At 40.1% G+C, this 23,507-nt stretch overlaps 2 protein-coding genes across 8 annotated transcripts in view; one reads left to right on the top strand and one right to left on the bottom strand.

The window, feature by feature from the left end:
* The window catches only part of TPK1 (thiamin pyrophosphokinase 1), a 464,784-nt gene that overhangs the window by 39,867 nt on the left and 401,410 nt on the right, over nucleotides 1-23,507 (bottom strand). The window lies entirely within an intron of this gene.
* Nucleotides 1-23,507, top strand: part of LOC149127620 (uncharacterized) — a 126,566-nt gene that overhangs the window by 80,920 nt on the left and 22,139 nt on the right. The window contains exon 2 of one of the 4 annotated variants that reach the window (XR_016231801.1): nucleotides 16,759-22,270. The exons of 2 other annotated variants lie outside the window; for them this stretch is intronic. The gene's annotated coding sequence lies outside the window, so the exon portion shown is untranslated. Of the gene's footprint in view, nucleotides 1-16,758; nucleotides 22,271-23,507 lie in introns of those variants that run through there. One more of the 4 variants, XR_016231798.1, reaches the window with a different exon arrangement.

The following is a 23,507-nucleotide window of genomic DNA, read 5'->3' as shown; positions in this document are numbered from 1 at the left end:
GTGATAATAAACTTGTGAACAGAACTTGGCTCCCCAAACTCATGCAGTTGTTTAAATTCTTGAAGTCGTAAGGGTAGATGGATGAAGAGTGGAGACTTGATCTAATCATGGCATTTGAAAGGTGGGACTGGTGGGAGGTTTTTGGGTCACGAGGGCTTGTCTTCAGAAGGTACCTTCCTGAGAGGTGATTCAAGCCAAGTTCAGCTTTTCTCCCCAGTTCCTGGCTCACCATGCGATCACTCCTCTGCACCTGCTCTGCCACGGCTGGCCTTTACCAGCCACCAGACGAATGAGGCCACCCAATCCTGAACTGTGAACCTCCAAACTGTCCCTCCCCAGGAAGCTTCTGTTAAAGAAAAGCTAATACATAACCGTGAAACTTCCACAACCTGTTCATACTAATAGTCTATTCTTTCTTTTCTTTTTTAAAAGAGATTTGTTTATTTTGAAATGCAGAGTAGCAGAGGTAGAGACAAAGGAGCCGGGAGGAAGATCTTCCATCTGCTGGTTCACTTCCAAAATGAACAGCCAGGAGCCAGGAATTCCATCCAGTTCTCCAACATGGGTGGCAGAACACAAGTACCTGAGCCTTCATCTGCTTTCCCAGGTGTATTAGCAGGGAGCTGAATTGGCAGACAAGCAGCTGGGACTGCGATGCTGGAGATGCAAATGGTAGCTTCCCCTGCTGCACCACAATGCCAGCCCCTCTAGTACAGTCTAGTAATCTTCAGTACTTTATCCTCATCCTGGAGAACATGAGAATTCAGCACACCTAACTGATAACCATTCCCGACTTTTATGTATACATGCGGTGATTTTTGTGTATTTTAATCCTATATATTTTTTGATTCATCTTTTATTTTTTTTATTTTTGACAGGCAGAGTAGACAGTGAGAGAGAGAAACAGAGAGAAAGTTCTTCCTTTACCATTGGTTCACACTCCAATGGCCGCTGCGGCTGGCGCGCTGCGGCCGGCGCACCGCGCTAATCCAAAGCCAGGAGCCAGGTGCTTCTCCTGGTCTCCCATGCGGGTGCAGGGCCCAAGGACTTGGGCCATCCTCCACTGCACTCCCTGGCCACAGCAGAGAGCTGGACTGGAAGAGGGGCAACCGGGACAGAATCCAGCGCCCTGACCTGGACTAGCACTGGGGTGCCGGCGCCGCAAGGCAGAGGATTAGCCTAGTGAGCCGCGGCGCCAGCCCTCCCTTCATCTTTTAGAAACTGTTTATTTTGAAATAATTATAGACTCATGGGAGGCTGTAAGGCAATACTCAGAGGGGGCTGGCATGGTGGTGTGGCAGGTAAAGCTGCTCCCTGCGATTCTAGCATCCCATATGGGCACCAGTTCATGTCCTGAGTGCTCCACTTCCAATCCAGCTCCCTGCTAATGGCCTGGGAAAAGCTGTAGAAAATGGCCCATGTGGTGCCGGTGCTGTGGCATAGTGGGTAAAGCTGCTACCTGTGGTGCCAGCATCCAATATGGTCTCCAGTTCGAGTTCTGGCTGCCCCACTTCTGATCCAGCTCTCTGCTATGGCCTGGGAAAGCAGTAGAAGATGCCCCAGGTCCTTGGGCCCCTGCACCCGCGTGGGAGACTTGGAAGAAACTCCTGGCTTCTGATCGGCGCAGCTCGGGCAGTTGTGGCCATCTGGGGAGTGAACCAGCAAATGGAAGACCTCTCTCTCTATCTCTGTCTGCCTCTCTGCCTCTCCTTCTCTCTCTGTAACTCTTACAAATACATAAATAAAATGTTAAAAAGAAAAGGGCCCACGTGTTTGGGCCTCTGTCTCCACATAGGAGCCCTGGAAGAAACTCTTGGCTCCTGAATGTCAGGGTAAGGGTGAGTGTGGAATAGCGTTATGACATTGTTTCACAAGTGCAGCCTTGTATAACCATCACCACCATCAAGGTGCTCAACTGTACCGCCACCACTGCTTCCTTCTGCTACCCCTTTATAGCCTCCTTCATCTTCCTCCTCAGCACTGGCCCCTGGCTACTAGTAATCTGTGCTATCAGTAATCCAGCTTTTTCACAGACTTTGTGAGATAAATGGAGTTTAAATATAATTCCATTTGGGCATAATGGAATTAAACAGTTCACACTTTTGAGATTGGCGTTTTCCAGTCAGCATGATTTTCTTAGGCTTCATCCAAGCTGTTGCTTGTATCAAAAGACTGTTCTTCTCATTGCTGAGTAGCATTTCAGGTGTGATTTTCTCCTGTGTTCTTTTCTAGAAATTTACAGTTTGATATTTGACACTGAATTCCATGATCTACTCTCAGATTTTTAAAAAATAATAGTTCTGTGTTTTCCTAATGTATTTGTTTATTTTTAATCGACAAATAAAAATTGGCTATTCATTACACATAGCATGTTTTGAAATATGTATATATTGTGTGATTACATTCAGTTAATTAACATGTGTTACCTCACATACTTTTTTTAAAATGAGAACACAAATTTCTCTTAGCATCTTTTAGGAATACAGAACTTTGTTAATAACTATAGTCGCCCTGTTGTCTAACAGATCTCTTGAAGATAGTCCTAACTGAAAATTTATATTCTTTTCCCAACTTCCCCTTCCCTGTCCCCTACCCCTGGAGTCTGCCATTCTATGCTCTGCCTGTATGACTTCACCTCTTCTAGATGGCACACAGCATAAGAGGATCCCGCAGTATTTGTCTTTCTGCACCTGATTTATTGCACTTAATGTGATGTCCTCCAGGTTCATTCATGTCGTCATACCTGCATATTTCTAGAAATGATGAAACACTATCATTTTCACTGTTATAATAACTTAGAATTAGATTCACTCCACTTCTGATCATTTTCTTTATGCCTTTCAGCTTCATTTGCATTTTATTTGGAATCATTTTCATGCTGTCAGAAATCTATTTTCTCACTGTTCTTTATGTGGCTGTCTTTGCTGCTGCTTAGTTTGTTTTAATTATCTGTATTTCATCCGAATTTTCACGAGTGTTTTTGCTGTGGATAGAGTTCTAGGGTGGCAGTCACTACCTCGGGGCCACTGGAACTACCATCTTACTGTTGTGGCTTCCACAGCTGTACTCAAAAGTCAGATGGCCGTCTAATTGTTGCTCCTTGGAAAGTAATCCATCTTTTTTCTCTGGTTCCTTCTAAGATATTTTCTTTGTCTGGGGTTCCATGTGATTTCATTATTAAGGGCTGCTATGGACTGCATGTTCCCTCCAAAGTTCCTACATTGAAGTCTGATCCCTAGTGTGTGGTGACATTAAGGAGTAGTAATGCCTTTGGTAGGTGATTAGAGTCCTCACGAATGGGATTTGTGTCCTTGTGAAGGAGGCCTGTGGGAGATTTTCTGCCCCTCTGTCATGTGAGCACACACTGACGTTGCCATCCATGAAGAATGGGCCCTCACCCGACACTGCACCTGCTGATGCCTTGACCCAGCAATTGAGGAGCAAATGTCTGTTCTTTATACACCACTCAGTCTAAGTGTTTTGCCACAGCAGCCCAAATGCACTAAGACATTGGTCTAAGTGTGGATTTCCTTTTATTTATCCTGAGTAAGATTTATTATTAGCCATTTTCTTTAAGATTTATTTATTTTGTTTGAATGGCAAGTTAGATAGAGATCTTCCATCTGCTGGTTCACTCCCCACATGGCCGCAACAGCAGGGGCAGGGCCAGGCTGCAGCCAGGAGCCAGGAGCTTCATCTGGGTCTCCCACATGGGTCCAGGGTCCCCAGTACTTGAACCATCTTCTGCTGCTTTTCCCAGGCATATTAGTAGAGACCTGGATAGGAAGTGGAGTACCTGGTAGCTTTACCTGCTGAGCCGTAATGCCAGCTTGCCAGCTGGCACTGCTGAGCTGATTTAATTAATTTGTTTTATTTATATGAAAGGAGGAAAGAAAGAAATATATGTTCCATCCACTGGTTCACCCCTCCATGCACCAAATACCTGCCATAATTGGGTCCAGGCCAGGCTGAAACCAGAAGCCCAGATCTTAACCTGGATCTCCTACAATGGGAGACAGGGACCCAAGTCCTCCTAGCTTTCACGTGAGTGGGAATCTAGAGTCGGAAGCAGAGCCAGGACTCAAAACCAAGGCACTCCAATATGGGATGTCGGCATCCCCAGAGGTAATGTTTTAACTGCTGCTCCAAATGCTTACCCTTGTTACGGTAATTAAGAGTTTCTATTTCCACACCAAAGTCTCAAGCTTTGCTTTTATTCAAAGAATAAATGTGATTACCCTCAGTCTGTCTGGTGATTCTAACATGTAAAGTCTTTGTGGGTGTTTTTTCCCAACTGGTTCCTGATAAATTGTGTCCTGGTGTGTTCTGTTGTTTCTAACATGTTAGAGCATTTTATTTGCTAGCAAAAAATTTTAAAGCAGAATTGAAAAGGGATGTCCTAAAAGGTACAGGTTCTCAATTGCCTGAAATAGAAAAGCCAAGTCGTATGCTTTTGGAAAATCCTTATCTCAAAATCAGAATATCGTGGAGACAAAGGAGACTAGCATTACAGAATATGGAAAGATGGCAAAGGGGAGGTTACAGTCACAGCTAAGGCCCTGGGTGTCACTTTGCCAGCTGATACATATACAATATAACCCAGGGCCAGCCTCATGGCCCAGCAGGTGAAGCCCAGCATCCCATACCGGAGCTCTGCTTGGAGACCTGGCTGCTCCATCTCCAAACCAGCGCTCTGCTTAATATGCCTTGGAAAGATGCAAGATGACTTAAGTTCTTGAACCCCTGCCACCTCTGCAGGACACCCAGATGGAGTTCTAGACTCCTGGCTTTGTCTTGGCTTAGTATTGGCCAGTGCAGCCATCTGGGGAGTCAACCAGCGGATGGAAGATCTCTCCCTTTCTCTGTTTCTCTGAAAGTCTGCCTTCCAACAAAATCTTTAAAAAAAAAAAAAAAAAGCTATTTACTCATTAATGGAATTTGTTTAAAACTCACCAAAAAAAACTCTACAAAAATTATGAATCTTCATTTAGCATCTGTATATTTTAAAATTGGTATTATCAATATTAAAGTGTACAGCATGTTTTTGTCAGCTAATTTCAAAGGAGCAGTAAAACATGGCAGAGAGGGGACAGACTTTGGAGCCAAATTCACAGATAGGTTTTCTGAGATTCTGTGTCTGCTTAGTGGTGTGATCTAGGCAAGTCACTTATCAGCTGTGCCTCAGTCTCCACCTCCATAAAATGGGCATGCTCATGGTATCTACCTTGGCTATTGTAGTGAAGATCAAATCCATTAATATGTAAATTGCTTGAAGGAGTTTCTGGCACATAGTAAGGACTGATGAGCATTTGATATTGATGCAGTTGTATTTTTTAACTTTTATTTAGTAAATATAAATTTCTAAAGTACAGTTTATGGATTACAATGGCTTCCCCCCCATAACTTCCCTCCTACCTGCACCCCTCCCATCTCCCGCTCCCTCTCCATTCCATTCACATCAAGATTCATTTTCAATTATCTTTATATACAGAAGATCGATTTAGTATATATTAAGTAAAGATTTCATCAGTTTGTACCCACACAGACATAAAGTGTAAAATACTGTTTCAGCACTAGTTATAGCATTAATTCACATTGAACAACATGATGTAGTTGTATTTTTAAAGTTACTGTCCCTTCGATGCACATAAAAGAGGTTATGAAGTCTACTCACAACAGGAACTCACTCTGGGTATCATTATGGTGTTGAGAGAACTTCCACATAACCACAGGAAAGTGTGCTAAAATATTTGCAGGTGGTCTGTGAATGCCTTCATACGTCCTTTACAGCTTTCTTCCTCCCTCTCCAAATCTGAGATTTCCTGAACTAGTATGTAAGCTTCTCAAGGCAGGGGCTAAGTCTTATTTCTCTGTGTTCTCAGGACCTGGGATACAGCAGTTACACAGTAAGTGTGTTCCAGAGTGGTACAAGCAGATCATGAGCAAAAACTAATGGTCACCAGCAATAGCTGATAATGGCTCCTGGCAATTGGTTTCTGTGGTTAGAAAATACAAGGGTACAACAACAAGTTCACGGAAAATGGGATTACAAGATGTTTATTTTGGTGCAGTAAAATGGGAATTCTGTGCATAGCTTTTTCATAATAATTTTTCATGAACTTATTGAAGGCCATGCATATGCTTGGATTTCTATTTTTTGCACCAAAATAAACATTTAATTCCATTTTACATGAATTTTTACAGTAAATTTATGTATTCCTAAATCCCTCAAACACAAAATTAAGACAGAAGGAGTAAAGTACCACCTTATATAGGAATTTTCACTGACTAAATAAATATGACTAAATATAAATAAATATGACTAAATATGGGAAAATTACAAGTATATAATACTTTAAATTATTTAATAGTATTTTTAGCAAATTGAATCTTATGCATTTTTCTGACCTTATAAATGTGATTTGTTTCAGAACATTGTGATTTTCTTATTATAAAGGAAATAAATTAGAGTTGATTGGTAGAAGAATTCAAGTTTGAACATAATGTAAAAAAGTCCTTAAATTCAATGAGTCCACTTAGCCTTATTGGAAAACATGTTCGTTTCACAGATAATTCTATTAGTGATATTTTAATCTTCTATGTAAAGTGATAAGGATATTATAAAAATAATACATCATTTATAATATTCCTTTACTAAAAGTAATGTAAGAGATTAAGGCCCTAGGCTCCTCTGTCAAAAAATAAAAATGATGGAACAATATAGGTTGTGATAAGCGTATAACATTTTATTACATTGTGTTAGTAGCTCCGAGGATCTATGGGGATAAAATCTGATCTATTTGTTTATCATTTCTTTTTGATAACAGTGAGGATTCACGTTTCTATTTCATAAAGTGATGTTTAACTTCCTAATCAGGCCAATTTATCTTTACAACCTACGGGCTCCTCTATAGCTCTTAAGCAAAAAAGGTCAAGTATTTGTACAACGCCAAGAGTACAGAGCCAGCTGAGGACTTCTCTCCCATCCCCAGGAATATAAAGATCAAAATGCTATGCTAGAATACATGTTCAGGTTTTTGAAAGGGATGCAAGCAGTCACAGGTGATGAACTGGAATTCGCTTCTTTACTGCAATAAAGAAGCCTGGAATTGATCATATTTATATAAAAATGTCAGAAATATAAAGGAAGCAGCTTTCTTAGTGGGAGTAAGATAATGTCTCTTGATGTTTTGGTTCATATTTTCTTTGCTACTCTTGATGGTTTCTTGATGATCTGAAAACTGATAATCTTAAAAAAAATCCAAACTTGTATTATTCACATGAACTAAGTGACCAGCACCACTGGTCATCTCAGATCACTCAGGATACATGACAGCCTTAAATCTGAGAGCTCTTAAATTGCACCTATTGGAACATAGCTTGTTATTTGGGGCTTGCTTGTGTTTACCACACTGTCTTATACATAGTAGGTGCTATGTATAAAACTGTAACTATGAAACATAACTTAGTTTCCTAGGTAGAGTGTGAGTACTTTGAGGGAAGAGATTTTTAAATCCCTTAGCAAGGCGTTGAGCACAAGGCAATTTGGGGTACTTTTTTTCCCCCATTCCTTTTATGAAAATAGTGCAAAATATTGGGACTTCTTCCCTCTTTACCAAGACATGCATAAGCATATGCAGACACACTGCATTTAATGCTGTGGATGCAGATCAATGAAGCTAAACTTGCTTATATGGAGTGTTAACTGTTTTACCACCTATTTTTTTTTCAGAGAATTTATTTACTTTTTGGGGGAAAACATTCAAATTTTATTTTCCAACAGACAGGCAGGCATCCAGCAGGTCCAGCTCCAGGGGTTTCTCTAGATCTTACACTCACTAGGCATCATTAGCTCAACAGTGAGAGCCACTGGCGTTCTCTGTAACAATATCCACTTCACAGTGTGTCGCTCCCCGTCTTCATGGGGGAACGACACTAAACCCTGCCTAGGCTTCATATCCGAGTCACGGCACCATTATGTCGCTCCCCCTCTTCGTGGAGGAACGACACTGAACCCTGCGCTGTTCTTTCGTCTGCTCGGCCCTTCCCGGGTTTGCTGCTGGTTCTTCCCGGGTTGGCTACTATCCCTTCCACCTCCGTGGAAGGGCAGTTCCCCCTAGCCACATTCCCCACTTCCGCAGGGGAGCGGCACACCGCCGGCCGGCTCTTCTCGGGGGCTGCACAGGTGTTCCCCTTAGATGTTCCCCATAGATGTTCCTGGTGCATGCCGTCTCTCTCCTCCTTTATAGTCCTCCTCCGCCAATCCTAACTCGGCTGCCCACACGCCGAGTACGCTGCTCTCCTCCAATCAATAGCAAGTCCTACAGTTTATTAGTTGAACTGGAGGCAGCTGTGCGGAAGCTGTTTACTTCTCTCCCAGCGCCATATTGTGGGAGAGCAGATGCATAGAATAAGTCTTAATTCCAGTAACTCAGTCTAGTCCGGTTGCTCCCCACAACAGTGTAAACAGCTATCATCATTGGGTTCACTTGGAATTACAGATGGAAAGGCACAACTTGGCAAAAGGTTTTTTGGATCTTAAAGTCAGGAACATAATTATGATGCAACTCTGGGTAACAGTCTTGATCCACGTTTCAGAGAGGGCCTTCCGCATAGAGGGGAAGGGCTTCTCCCCCGGAAGTTAGGGTCTTTGCTTGTTAAACCATCGGAGCAATGTTTCAGTGCCTGCTCAATGTTACCATGTGGACAGAAGGGGATTTTAAAAAGGGAATCACAAAAGACATCACGAATGTCCAGCTGCTCCCACCAACGTGTCAACCCTTTGGTTTAAAGACCGGACTTGGGACTGAATGCTTCAGTGGTCACAGAAATGTTTTGAAGAGCTGAACCAGTAAACAGAATTCCAACTCCTTGCAATGGAAAAAGTTCTGGAGCATCAGTAAGCCTAAGGATACAGCTGAATCATCAGCTGGTAGGGCCTCCTCTCCATTCTCCCTGTACAGGTCAGAACTATGTAAGTTGCTGACATTCAAAACAGCATTAACCAAGTAATGTTTTCTAGTGATGATACAAGGTTTACTCTGTACTATCTTACGCAGACTATGAAATCTCTGTTAATATAGGAAAGTCACTTGTTGCAATGAAATACCACTAGCATTAAGGTCACCCTAAATTAGGATCGACTTTCAAAAGTATCATGAAAATTTTATTTCTCTTACTGCAAATGTAGGAAGCAGGAAGAAAAGAGTATTTTCACTCTGTGACAGATAAGGAAACCAAGGCAGAAAATGTCCGAGTGACTCACTATTGGTTGGAAGGCAGTAGAAGAGCTATGACCAAAATTTAGGACCCTTAGCTAAATCAAATATTGATTACTGACCCTCTGTGACCTGCAGAATATTATAATACAATTTTGTTCATGTGGTGATCACATTAAAGGTAAAAAAGACAATGCATATAAAGACAATAATTATTGTAATGTTTCCTTTTTCCCAACTTTGGAAAACAAATTTTGGGGGTTGGCATTGTATCTTAGTGGGTAAAACTGTTGCCTGTGATGCTGGCATTCCTATATGTGTGTCAGTTCACATCCCAGCTGCTCCACTTTGGATCCAGATTCCTGCTAATGGCCTGGGAAAAGCAGCGGAAGATTATCCAAGTGCTTGAGCCCCTGCCACCCATGTGCGAGACCTGGACATTGCTCCTGTCTTTGGCAAGGCCCAGTGCTGGCCATTGTAGCCATTTGGGGAGTGAACCAGCAGATGGAAAATCTCTGTCTCCCTCTGTGTCTCTCTCACACTCTCTCTCTAACTTTTTCAAAATACTTTTTTTTTTTTTCAAAAAAGGGAAAATTCCATATCCCTGTAGAAACATCACAAAAGTATAGATGGACCTAGAATGCACGAAAATGAGAAAACTAGAACCTAGTAATTAAAGTCAACCTAAGTTAGTTTCTCTTCTTGAAGCCTTCAATTGACTAAACCTGAAATGCAGAGGCCCATCTGTATTCTGTGTGTGAGATAAAGAAAAGCCATCAATGGAAGTCTGGGGTCCTATTAAAAGGCTTCTGCCCCAGGACCCAACAAGCAAACCAAACCAAATCCTCCTTTTAATTCGGATGATTTTCTGAAGGCAGTTCTCAAAGCAGAGTTTGAAGGTTGAGATGTTCTGAAATTACTGGGCGCCACAGCTTACTCACCCTCCACAGATTCTGAGCAATGCACTCGCTAGTGATTGGATGTTGTGTTATTCATCAGGTCTGCCTCTTATGAAGAAAAATGAAAAGCATAAAAGAAAAGAACCACAGGGAAAATGGGGGTGTGCTGAAAGGTTAATGTGCTCTTCAGCCCACTTCAGATAGATCACTGAGCAGCCACGCAATCTGTTTATCTGATGCATGCGCAAAGAACTGTCACGTTTCACCTCTGGAAATGGACCATTACTCCTGGTGACAGATTATGAATTGTGGGATATGGCCAGCACCTGGCCAGACAAGGAAGAGTTCATAAATCAGACTCAAAACAGCAATACCTGACTGAATTCTTGAGCTCTTTGATAGGTTGGAAAAGATATATAAGGAAGGAGTCTGTTAAACCCACTTGTGTGTTTGGGGGAAGGGAGGTAATTTATTTACAAATGGCCTTTGGAGGTTCCACAAGGAAGCTTTTGTTTTGTTTTCAATTGGTGTAAGTTTTCTTCCCTGTGGAATATGGTGATGGCTGGATTTGAGGCAGAGGGGATTAAGATGAAGATTTTGGGCTCTACTAGTAAGTTGGCTGAGTAAGACAGCAGTGATCAATCCTCTCCACAAAAAGAGAGTTCTTAGGGATCCGTGTTTGTTTACTTTGCAAATTATCTGGAAAACAGACCATAATTTATAGACCTGCAAAACAGCCATAATTTGGTAGCTAATACTATGCAAATTGCTAAATAGATGGAGGATAAAATATAGGTGTAAAAACATAGCAAAAAAGCCAGAAAAATGTCACTTAACATAAAAGGCTGACACATAAATGTCCTTGAGGAAAAATAATCTAAACCCCTGGTAAGATGGGCTCTGCATTTTTATTTGCCAACATAGGAATGAAACCCAAAAGTGATTTTTGAAACTGTTACCGAAAAATATGCCCTAATGCACTCCCGCAGGCCAGCACACGCTGGGAGTCCTCTAGAAATGGCAGTAACACATGAGAGGGAGTGTCTGTTCACAGTTCACCTGTGTTGGTTATGTGCTGAGTGGCTGTCTAGCAGTCCTCATACCCAGACTGGATCACCAACCTGTTGGTGATGCTTCTTTGGAGTTTGCAGTTCACTGGCACACACACACGTGCGCACAGGCACAGAAAGAGTTCCTGTCTGCTGGCTCCCTTTCCAAATGCCTGCAGTGGCCTGGAACTGAGAAGCAGAAGCAGGGAGCTTCTGCCTCAATCCAAGTCTCACCCATGAGTGGCAGGAGCCCAGGCACTTGGGCCATCACTGCTGCCTCCCAGGGACTGCATAAGCAGGAAACAGAGTCCTGGCAGCCTAAAGCAGGCATTGAACTCAGGCACTCCAACGGGACAGAGACATATGAACCAATGTCTTGAATGGTATCCCAGACCATTTTAATCAAAATAATTTAGACCTGTTTTTGAGTATATGAAGTACAGAAAGTGAGACTTTTAATTCTGGTAAGGAACCATTTTTCATAATTTGCTTTGTCTACCCAGAGCTTTTTGGTAAGCTTGTAATTTATTTTCAGTTATGAAATATTATAATGCTTTTTTCTGTTTATTATGAGTATCAGTAACCTAAGTTCTCAAGTTGAATTTGTTTTTCCTCTGTGGAACTAACTCCTGTAGAACCTTCTAGTCTACTGTTAGTACACTGGTGACCTTGAACACCATCTGTATACCAGCAGCAAAAATGATCTCACACACTGACTCCTACGTATTAGACCACTTGTGGGCTCCTCTCAAGTGCTGTCTTTGTTCCTGGCAAGGGAGTCCAGCACAATCAGTAGGAAAAAATGCTCCATTAGTGTTAAACAGACTAGAAGTTCTAATGCAACAAATCCATATACCTTTCTATTTTTTTCCAATTTAAAATGTACCCCTGCCAGCCCTTTTAAACTGATTTCCTCTCTATTAAAATCTGCAAGGAGGAGGTGTGCATCTTAGCCACGTGGTTCTGATTCCTTTGTACGACTACAGTCAGATAACTCTGCTGGTGGAGTGCCTGCTTCTAGCATGAGCAGCTCCCAGTGAAGTCAGCTTCTCTGGATGTTTGCCTACCTAGCTAACCTATCAATTCATCTGCTGGCCCTTAGTTTAAAATGCTCTGTTAGGTGGCTGATACTGTGACACAGCAGGTTTCAACACTGGTATCCCATACTGGAGTGCCCGTTTAAGTCTCAGCCACAGCCCTGCCAATGTACTTGGGAAGGCTGCAGAAGATGGCCCAAATATATGGGCCCCTGCCACCTGTGTGGTAGCCCCCCCCTCCCCCCACTGGAATTCCTGGCTAACACCTTCCTGGCCCAAACCTGACTATTGTGGCCATTTGGGGAGTGAACCAGTAGATGGAAGATCTTTCTCCCTCTCTGTCACTCTGCCTTTCAAATACATAAAAGAAATCTCGAACAATACCTTGTTGTAAACTATAGTCACCCTGTATTGCTGTTGGACATGAGCTCTCTTTGGAAGTCTTACCCTCCTCCTATCCCCTTTCCCTCTCTCTTTCCTCTCTCTCCTTCCTTGATCAACTGTTTTGAGCTTCCACGTATGAGAAAGTATCCTGAGGAAGAAAATATTCCTTTTTTTTTTAAAGATTTATTTATTCGTTTGAAAGTCAGAATTACACAGAAGAACAGGCAGAGAGAGATTTTTCCATATGCTGGTTTACTCCCGAAATCGTTGCAAAGGTCAGAGCCGAGCCTATCTGAAGCCAGGAGGCAGGAGCTTCCTCAAGGTCCCCCGTGTGGGTGCAGGAGCCCAAATACTTGGGCCATCCTCCACTGCTATCCCAGGCACATTAGCAAGGAGCTGGATTGGAAGTGGAGCAGCCAGGATTTGAACTGGCATCCCACACGGGATGCCAGCATTGCAGGCAGTGGCTTTACCCACTATGCCTTTTAACCCTTGGAAAATGGCATTTAGAACATATATATTTATTTGAATTCTGATAGGGATTGCATTCAATCTACAGATCACTTTGAGTAGGAAGCTTTTTAACAATGTTCTCCTAATGCATGGAATATGGATATCCATTTATTTAGGGTACCAATGCCAAAACCTGGGAGTACTATTTAAGGAAAAAAAGGACCAGGGAAACAAAAAACAAAGAATCACTGAATCTGGGTAATGGAAATTTAAATGAGAATCATTTTTCTGCATTTGTGCATTTCAAAAAAAATTCTCAAAGGAATTCAAAATTTCTGTGAGGTAAAATAGAGTGCATATTTATGTGTACCATGTGAGAAGACAAATTAGAAATAAATATGTAATATATAAAATTCAATAATCCTGATAGAAATGAGCTTGTTCACTCAAGTGAGATGAATAATCCAATAGTAAAATGTGCAAAAACAGTCCTATTTGAAAAAGAAATTTATGAAGCCTGTGAGTATAAGAAAAGATGCTTTATTTCCTAAAATACTAATTCCATTAATAGTTAAATTGCACTGACAATTTTCCTCATAAGATTGGCAAAGAAAATTCAGTATATATTTGCATCCCATGATGTTGCCATTCCTGTTCTTGAATTGGGTCCTCTTGACTGTTCACACAAGTATATGCACAAAGGGTTTTGTTGTTGATTTTTAAACAAGAAAATAAATTCCTTTATTTTCTCTAAGAGTCCTAAGTTTTTCAAATTATTTTTATTTGAAATGCAGATAGGCACAGAGAACTCACACACACTGATTTATTTGCCAAATGCATGCAACAGCCAGGGTTGGGCCAGGCCCACGCCAGGAGCCCCAGATTCCATCTGGGTTTCCCATGTGGGTGGCAGGACCATGTACTTGGGTTACCCCTAGCTGCCTTCCAAATTGCACATTAGCTGGAACGAGAAGCAGACTCTGGACAGAAACCCAGGCCTTCCCTTATGGAATGCGGGTGTCTGAACAGAAATCTGGCTGCTACACCAACTGCCCGCCTCACCACTCCTGGCTCTCTCGCCTACTGAAATCTAAGATACGTGCAAACTCCTTGATTGCAATAGGGTAATAAAAATTAGATATAATTCATCTGTGTATTAAATTAGTATTGTTAAATAAGTTATCTCAGTTCTACACAACATAAATCTATGTGTTAAATTAATAAGATAAGTAAAAGATAATACATTTAGTAATACAGAAAATATATTTTAAGTGGAAAAAGCAAGTGTAAAAAGTATGATCATTATCACTTTTTGGTTAAAAATAAACATACACAGAATTATAAAGAGAAAGTTCTAGTAGATAAATCCCAAAATTTTAGAAGCAGTTCTTTAGATCATGATGAGACTTCTATTTTTTTATGTTTGATGTATCTGACCTGTTTCTCACTTTTTTTTTTTTTTTTTTGGACAGGCAGAGTGGATAGTGAGAGAGAGAGACAGAGAGAAAAGTCTTCCTTTTGCCGTTGGTTCACCCTCCCAACGGCCGCCACGGCTGGCGTGCTGCGGCTGGCGTACCGCGCTGATCCAATGGCAGGAGCCAGGTGCTTCTCCTGATCTCCCATGGGGGGCAGGGCCCAAGCACTTGGGCCATCCTCCACTGCACTCCCTGGCCACAGCAGAGAGCTAGCCTGGAAGAGGGGCAACCGGGAAAGAATCTGGAGCCCCAACCGGGACTAGAACCCAGTGTGCCGGCGCCGCTAGGTGGAGGATTAGCCTATTGAGCCGCGGTGCCGGCCATTGTTTCTCACTTTTCTGACAATATATTTTGTTAAATATTAAATTTTTAAACATAATAAATTTTATTCATTTTTCAAGGAGCTCACAATCAAAGAAGTAGAATTAAGTGACTTGGGAACCTAAAAAGTTTTTTGAAGATTATACTTAGCAGGAGTAACAAAGTAAAAGGGTAGTAAATGTGTTTCTTTAAGCAATGTGCTATTTTATTCAGATATAGAAACTTTGTGGTAATTACTAATGCAAATTAAATGCAGTATTGTTTTAAGTTATTGTTTCCAGAGTACAAGTTAGGAAACATTCTCTACTTTTCCACTTGAATGTATTATTTGAAATATTTATATATATGTGCAGTAAGTTGTATATCATCCAAGTTGTCATCAAGTCATCCAGTTCTTGACGTGACATATAATTTTTCATGATATGAAAAAAATTCTGGAAACATTCTATCCAAAATTGTCTAAGTATTAATAAATCCAAAAGTTATAATGACCCACTAAATTTAACCAAAAGTTAGAATATTTTCCCATTTTCTGTCATAAAATAAATAAGTTTAGCTCACAAAAACAGCATAGCAGCAGAGAATTTTCCATGGCATCTTTTGATAAATGGTAACACCACCAACCTCAGCAAATTCCCAAGACATTTTAAAACGAGCAATTTAGTTGCCAGCTCCAAAATAAATCATTTATTTATGCAAAGACAGAGACAGTCTCAGGTATGTGGGAGACAGTTTGCTACTTTTCTTTCTTTACCCAAGTGACTCAACTATCCACAGTCATCCCAGGGAGTCTCAGGTCACAATCATTTCTGAATTAGTTATCTCTAGTGGGGTGCCCAGAGTGCTATCTCCCTCCATTCTACTTAAGTAAATTCAATAAATGATATTGGGGTTTATTCTTCTAGTTAGGGTCTTGGCTAATTTGCTGAGAAATGTGTTTGACTTTCCATAACACACACAAACTGAATTTGTACTGCAGATTTTTTACCGGATTTTCATGAAGCTAAGAACTGTTGTAATAGTTGGTATTGAAAGCTTTACAATGGCATAGAATGCAGGCAACTAAGGAAATGTCTCATTTTAGTTGCTTTATAAAGAAATGATTTGGTTCAATTTGGTAATGATAATTTGAAAATGATGTGCAGAACATGCTTGTCCCTTTACTAAAGAAAGACTATAGAATTGTTAAATATTTGGGCTCATTTTGGACTTTTTGTTCTAGATTTTTATTAATACATTAATAGTATTTGAAAAGTCTGCAAAGTTAGAAAAATCATCTAGAATATTATTTTTGTAATTAAATGTGTACTTTTAACTTCATGCATGTAAGTGATATTTTGCATAATTGAATCCACATGCATAGTTATACTTGGTTTTTAAATTCATCTTCCAATTGAAAAATCGTTTCTCAGTGACCAACTTCCTACTTCAACATGATACAGTCACTTCAACAAATAAGAGAATTATTTGTAATCTAATCAGTTATTTATAGATATAGTATTGTATTCTTTTGGTGGTGCTGTGAATCTTAGAGATGCACATCTTGTGCACGTCTCCTTCCACCAAATCTGTTCTTATTAATGACTCTGGGTCAAACCAGGAAGTCTGAGTCTACTCCACAGTATGATATTGGTGCTAAAGTGCTTATAGCTTCCACTGTGTTTGATATGCACTTGCAAATTATTGTTTTCATATATTTAATCTCCAGGGTAGCTATAGTTGCTTTTTCATTTCTAATTTTACCTTTTTTTGTGATCGCTCCTCTTTTTCTTATTGATGGTACAAGCTCTGCTGATTTGTCTTTTAAAAAACTAGTTGTTTATTATTGTTATTAAGGGAGAGAGAGAGGGAAACACATAGACAGACAAAAAAAAAAAAAAACCTCCTATTTGCTGGCTGACTCATTTCCCACATTTCCATAGTGGCCGCAGACAATGTTGGAAGCAGGGAGTGGAGAACTCGGTCCAGGCCTTTCATGTGGGTGACACTTTGGCCAATACCTGCTGCCTCCTGGAGTCTGCATTAGCAGGAAGCTGGAAGTGGGAGCCAGGACTCAGGCCCAGGCACCCTGGTTTAAGATGTGGGCATCCCAACTAACACCGTAACAGCCAGGCCCGATGCTCACCCCAGCTTTATGACTGCTTAATGATTCTGCAGTTTTTAATTTCTTCTTTGATTGTATTTCCTTTATTTAATTTTCATCTATTTATTGTATTTCATTTATAACCTGAATTAAACATTAATGTTTCTTTTTTATAATATAATAAAAGGCTATATATTTTCCTAAGCAAGTTTTTATGTATCCTCTGATATATAGGAGTTTTTTTTCCAATTCTTATAATATGTAAATATCTCATGTAAGAGCTGCTCAAGGGTGATTTCTTTTTTACTTCCCAGGATGTATTAGTTGTGAACTTATAAATTATTATACTTTTTGTTGTACTGTGTCAGAATGTAGGTTGTGTTTTCTTTCAGGGAGTAAACTGCATGGGCATTTAAGTATGAATTTTATAAATTTTCAGTGAGATTTAAATGGTATTCTTTACTGCCATATAGATTTTGATCATATGCATCTATGTGAGGGGTCTCCAAAAAGTTCATGGAAAACGGGTTCTATGGAAAAAAAAACTGCACAAAGATTTCAAATATTTTGCACCAGAATAAACGTTTTCAGGTAATCTCATATATTGTGTTTATATCTCATATATACACATTTACTTATAGTATATGTTTTGTACAAATTATAATTCAGATCTTTCTTCACATCATTTTTTTAAAAGATTTATTTGAAAAGCAGAATTAGAAAGAGAACCTTCCATCTGCTGGTTCACTCCTCAAATAGCTGCCATGGCCAGGGCGGGGCCAGGTCAAAGCCAGGAGCCTGGAGCTCCATCTTGGTCTCCCATGTGGGTGGCAGAGGCCCAAGTACGGATCATCTTTTTCCAGTGCATTAGGAAGCTAGGTGGAAAGTGGAGCAGCAGGGACTCAAACCAGCATCATAGGTGTTGGCTTAACTCACTGTGCCATGGCGCCAACCCCCTTCATATCATTTTGTTTACTGACTCTGTCATGGGTTGACAGAAGCTAGAGTCTGTAATCACAATTTTTATGAGTTTTTTGTTTAGTTTCCCATAATCTATGGATATTGGGGTGTGAACATTTGGCCTAGTGGAGAGGAGGCCAGTTAGGACACCTGCATCCCACATAGCGCACTTGGGTTGAACACCTGGCTCTGGCTCCTGACTCCAGCTTCTTGCTGATGCAGATCCTGGGATTCGCAGTGGTGATGGTTCACATGATTAGGTTCCTGCCAAACCCGTGGGAGACCTGGTTGAGTTCTTACATTCTAGCTTTAGTCCTGGCCATTGTGGACATTTGGGGAGTCAATGAGGGGGGGGTGAGGAGGAGGGCTCATTCACTCCCACACTCTCTCTCTCTTGTCCTCTAGAATAAATTTAAAAAATGTTAATATTGTTCAATGTATGTAATCATACCTTCATTGTATCCTTTAATGTTATGAATTCCTCATTTATATCTCTATTGGCAGGGTTTACTTTGAATCAGCTTTGTGTAATAAAAATCTCACAAAGGTTTATTCTTATTAGTACTTTCAGTATTTTATTTTATGTTATTTTATTTTATTGGCAGAGTGGACAGTGAGAGAGAGAGACAGAGAGAAAGGTCTTCCTTTTGCCATTGGTTCACACTCCAATGGCCGCCGCGGCCGGCGCGCCTGCAGCCAGCGCACCGCACTGATCCGAAGGCAGGAGCCAGGTGCTTATCCTGGTCTCCCATGTGGGTGCAGGACCCAAGCACTTGGGCCATCCTCCACTGCACTCCCGGGCCACAGCAGAGAGCTGGACTGGAAGAGGGGCAACTGGGACTAGAACTGGGTGTGCCGGCGCCTCTAGGCGAAGGATTAGCCTATTGAGCCGCAGCACCGGAGTACTTTCAGTACATTTTAATTTTTCTGTGTCACTTTGTTTTAAATGGATCTCTTGTAGTTAGCATGTGGATGTAATTTTATATTTTTGGGTTTTTACTGTATGTTTGGTTTTATCTCTTATGTTTCACATGAAATAAGGGATCACAATCCACATTCTTATACACAGAAATGTCTATCTAGATTCAGCTTCCTGGATAGTTCCATATTTATTAATTTTTTGATATTTTACAATTCCCAGAGCTGTGCATAAGGATTGCAGACTGGAACTGAAATGTCAGAGTGAATCTCCTGTGGTAGAGTTTGTAAAATAATCAAAATTCAGTGGTGATAAATTTGGAGCAGGAGTCTTCCTGGCCTTCCTAGGAGCCCAGAACTTCCATTGCTACATCTTTCAACCACATGCACCTGTTGTTCCCACACTTGGCACAGACTAACTGGACAGACACACTTCTGGTCAATAAGAAAGAAAGCATAGTCTCCTTTTCAACCACCTTGCCATTACCGCTAATCAATCCAGAGGCAGTTCCAATTTGGAAAGAGATTTCATCCACCCCATTTGCTTGTCCTAGATCAATGTGATAGCTAAAAACAGCAATAAAGGAATAATTCAAACACGTTTAAAATTCAAAGGAACACAATGTATAGACTTTAAAAAAACTGCATCCGAAGCAAGACTTTCCCTTTCTTGTTTCACTAAGCCTCTTGTTATCTCTGTATCATTCTAAAGTCATTCCTCATTTATTTAAATTATGTTACTCTTCCTAAACATCCTTTGATAGTCCTATTTCTGAATACTTTAAAGCAACCTTTGAAAGAATGAGGTTGTCCTCACTGCATTTTTATTACTAGGCTAGGTTTAAGTGGATAGAGACTTCAGATATGTAAAAAGGTACTAGGAGGGTTTGACCTACCTATCCTAACCACAGTTAAAAAGGCTTCCCCTTGAGAATCCTACAAGAGCTGGTGAAATACAGGTAAGTTTGGTTTTGTAGAAAAAAGTTATACTTTGGAAAACAGGTATGTATGCTTTGGAACTATTTTATGACGTGATTTGTTATATGTTTATGGATACAAGTAGAAAAAAACAAACACAGCTAGATAAAAACTAAATGCTACACTGAGAAACCTGTGCTGTATGAAAGTTGCTCAGATTACCAGAATAAGCACTACAAGAATGAAAACGCATGATCCCCGGAATTTGGAAAAGATTTCTTAAAATCTCAGGAAGAGAACCCATAGCCTAGGAAAAGAGATAGCTCCCTTCCTGCCTCCTCCTCTTAGTGCTGAGGAGAAATAACTTTGAAAGATCATGGGGCATCGTTTCCATGTGCACTCATCGTCTGCAGCTACTGTTCATGTCTGGGGGTGATTTCTTCACAGCAAATGGAACTAATGGCATGGTTTTCTGAAGTAGTTATATGAGCCAAGGTCTGCATGCTCATATACATGGAGCTAAAGCTAAAATAAACATCAAGAGAATGAAAAGGTTGGTAGTTTGGCCAGGGAGAGGAAAAGAAATGTAGTTGGGAATGGCTGGAAAAAGTGGAGATCTGTAGATAGCCTCTATTCTACTTTTTAGATGGTTTTATCAATGACAGGTAGAGTCGAAGATAGAAAATGTTCTTTATTTCTAGAACCTGATTAGGGTTGTGAATTTTGCTCTAAAAGCTATGAAACCAGGATTGGAAAGAAATTGAGCAATGTCGAGCTTTAGTTTAATATACATACATATTTGACAGAAACTAAACAACTTCAAATCCAGGTAAATGAACATCTTTTCTTAGTGTCAAAACAAAATAGGATTTGGTTTCCAATTCATTTATATACTTTGGGTTTCTGTATTCTTTATTCTTCCAAGTTAATCTTCCCAAGTCTGCAAGAAACCTGGCAGATAACTCACAGTGGATGACTGAACAGTTAGAGAGCCTGGGCACTAAGAATACTTGTACCTAGGTTGAAACTGCTGATCAAGTGAGTTTCCTGTATCAAAGTTTTCACATGCTTGCATGATTGACTTTTTCACTCAAGGGACAAAAAGAACTTACTCCTGGTCTTTCTTTCATATTTAAATTAAAAAAAGTGTGAATAGGCATTCTACAATGACTTTTCCTTGAGTAAGGAGCAGGTGACTTAGAAAAGCTGCTGAGATTCATTGGCTCTCTAGGTCCAATGGCTCAATTTTCTCCTATCTTTCCTTTTATTTACAATACTAAAAACCGTTAGTGGAATTCAAGCCATTACCTGGCTTTACCTGGCACTCTTTTTTTTTATTATTATTTTTTAAAAGCTTTTATTTAATGAATGCAAGTCTCATAGGTACAACTTTAGGAATATAGTGGTTCTTCCCCACATACCCACCCTCCCACTTACCCCTCCAGTCCCACCTCCTCCCTCTCCCATCCCATTCTTCATTAAGATTCATTTTTAATTTAACTTTATATACAGAAGACCAACTCTAAAGATTTCAACAGTTTGCACCCGCTCACACATACAACATATAAAGTACTGTTTGAGAACAAACTTTGTAGTTAATTCTTATAGTGCAACTCATTAAGGACCGAGGTCCTACATGGGGAGTGAGTGCACAGTGACTTCTGATGTTGATTTAACAATTAACACTGTTATTTATGACGTCAGTGACCACCCAAGGCTCTTGTCATGAGTCGGCACTCATGTTTTACTTGAACTATCACTGTTCTGCTTTTGGGCTACATACAAGATAACTGTATGATTTTTTTTTTCCTAATGCACAGTGCTTTCCAAACAAATTTCATTTATAGTGGTAGATCTCATATACAACAGTAAAATGTATAGCCTTGGGTTGTACCAAGTCTACCAAAAAATTTTCAGGTGGTGATTTAGATCATCTGCATGAATTCTATCAGGGTTTAAAATAGGGGATGGATTTAGAAATAAATGACTCAAGGGGCACAAGGAAAGTTGTGATTGGCAGAAAGATATGCTTAACAGTCTTCTACATTTTTTTTGTTGTTGATCCAGATCCTTAGTTCTAGATGGTTTTGAGTATTTACTTTTAATGACCAATTTTCCCTTTCATCCAGTGTAACAGAACCACTAAATACTTGGCCAGATATGTAGCTCCTGATAATACAGGTAACATTTGTTAGCGTCCTTTGCAATTTTTATATGTTGTTTTATGTGAGAATGTTTTGGCTGAAAAGATAACATGTAGAGATTGTGTAGTAACTTAATGGCATTTTCCTGAAAGAGACAGTTGATCCACTTGCTACTTGATACCTAGGGGATACTCATCAGGTGGACCTCTAACTGCCACTTCTGACCAAGAGCATGAAAGTCTCACCAGAGTGGTGGAGTGGCAAAGTGGAGGGAGCCTGTGTCGGGAAGGATCATCCCTAACCTGACTTAATGTACTTGGCCATGGCAAAGAAACCTGTCCCACTTCCATATTTAGGCTACTGCTAATTTGGGCCTCTTTTCTTTCAGCTAAACTGAACCCTTATGGATACTCTCTCAGGGAAGGTACATATTGAAGAAATAATTACATGTGTAATAAAAATGGAAATAGAGTATTATGATAGAAGCCAAGGATATTCCCTATTCATTGTTTCCTTGTCTCTGTCCTTATCTACTAATTACATGTTAGAAATGGTATTTTTAGAATCCATTACATTTAGGCTCAGCTCTTCTAAGCATTTATTCTAAGAGGAAAAATAATAAATGCAGATAAACTTTCATGCATATTCTATTAAAATATTATTTGTAGTGGTAAAAACCAATCTAATCCCCAAGTAAAACACTTAAGTTATCATACAACCGATGGAGTAGGATACAGTCAATACAAGTACATCCATGGAGTAGGCACTGTGGGATAGTGGGTTAAGCCACTGCCTGGCACATCCGCATCCCATGTCGAAGTGCCTGGGATTCAGTGCAGGCTTCATTTCTGATCCGGCTTCCTGCTAATGCCATCTGGGAGGCAGCAAGAACTTGGGTTCCTACCACCCACATGGGAGATGCAGATGAAGTTCCTGGCTCCTGGCTTCAGCCTGGCTGAGCCCTGGAGGTTGTGGGGGGCATTTCAGGAGTGAACTAGCAGATGGAAAATTCTCTTTGTCTCTTCCTTCTTTTGTCACTCTGCCTTTCAAATAAAACGTTTCTGTTTTTAAAGTTATCTTTGAGGACTGTTTACCAGCATGTATGTTTTATGTTATATTTTTGTTGCTTTTAAAACAATATATAAAAGCTGTATATACAGAATAACCATGCACATAGAAAAAATGAAAAGAAATACATCAGAATGCTCATATTTATACTTGGATGACTATCATTAAATATTAATTTTGAATATAATTTACTTTTAATTTTCTTACATTCCAAATTTTATTTACTTAGCATGTACCAGCTATCATTTAAAACAAATCAAAACTAAGTTTTAAAAAGTTTCTGAGGGCTCTAGAAAACTAAAAAGATACAATGAAGGTCCTGCAATTAAGTTTAAAATTTCAATAACTTAAGGCTAGGGTAGTAGAGGCCTGACATGCATTATCTCCTATGAAAAAATACAAGCATTTTAGTTGAATATAAGCCCGGTATGAAATAATATTTATCATGTGACTCTTAAAGGAGCCAATGTAACCTGTAACTGAACTTCAGAAAAGGATAGTAACAAACCACAGATCTAGTCCCTCATCAGCCTAGCTTTAAAGTATCCTGTTCAGTTCTTGGCAATGCATTTTAAGGGTA

The sequence above is a fragment of the Oryctolagus cuniculus genome, chromosome 3, assembly GCF_051225735.1.
Source record: "Oryctolagus cuniculus isolate XC-2025 breed Fujian yellow rabbit chromosome 3, ASM5122573v1, whole genome shotgun sequence".
Lineage (NCBI taxonomy): Eukaryota > Metazoa > Chordata > Mammalia > Lagomorpha > Leporidae > Oryctolagus > Oryctolagus cuniculus.
This window is presented reverse-complemented; position numbering and strand designations above follow the sequence as displayed.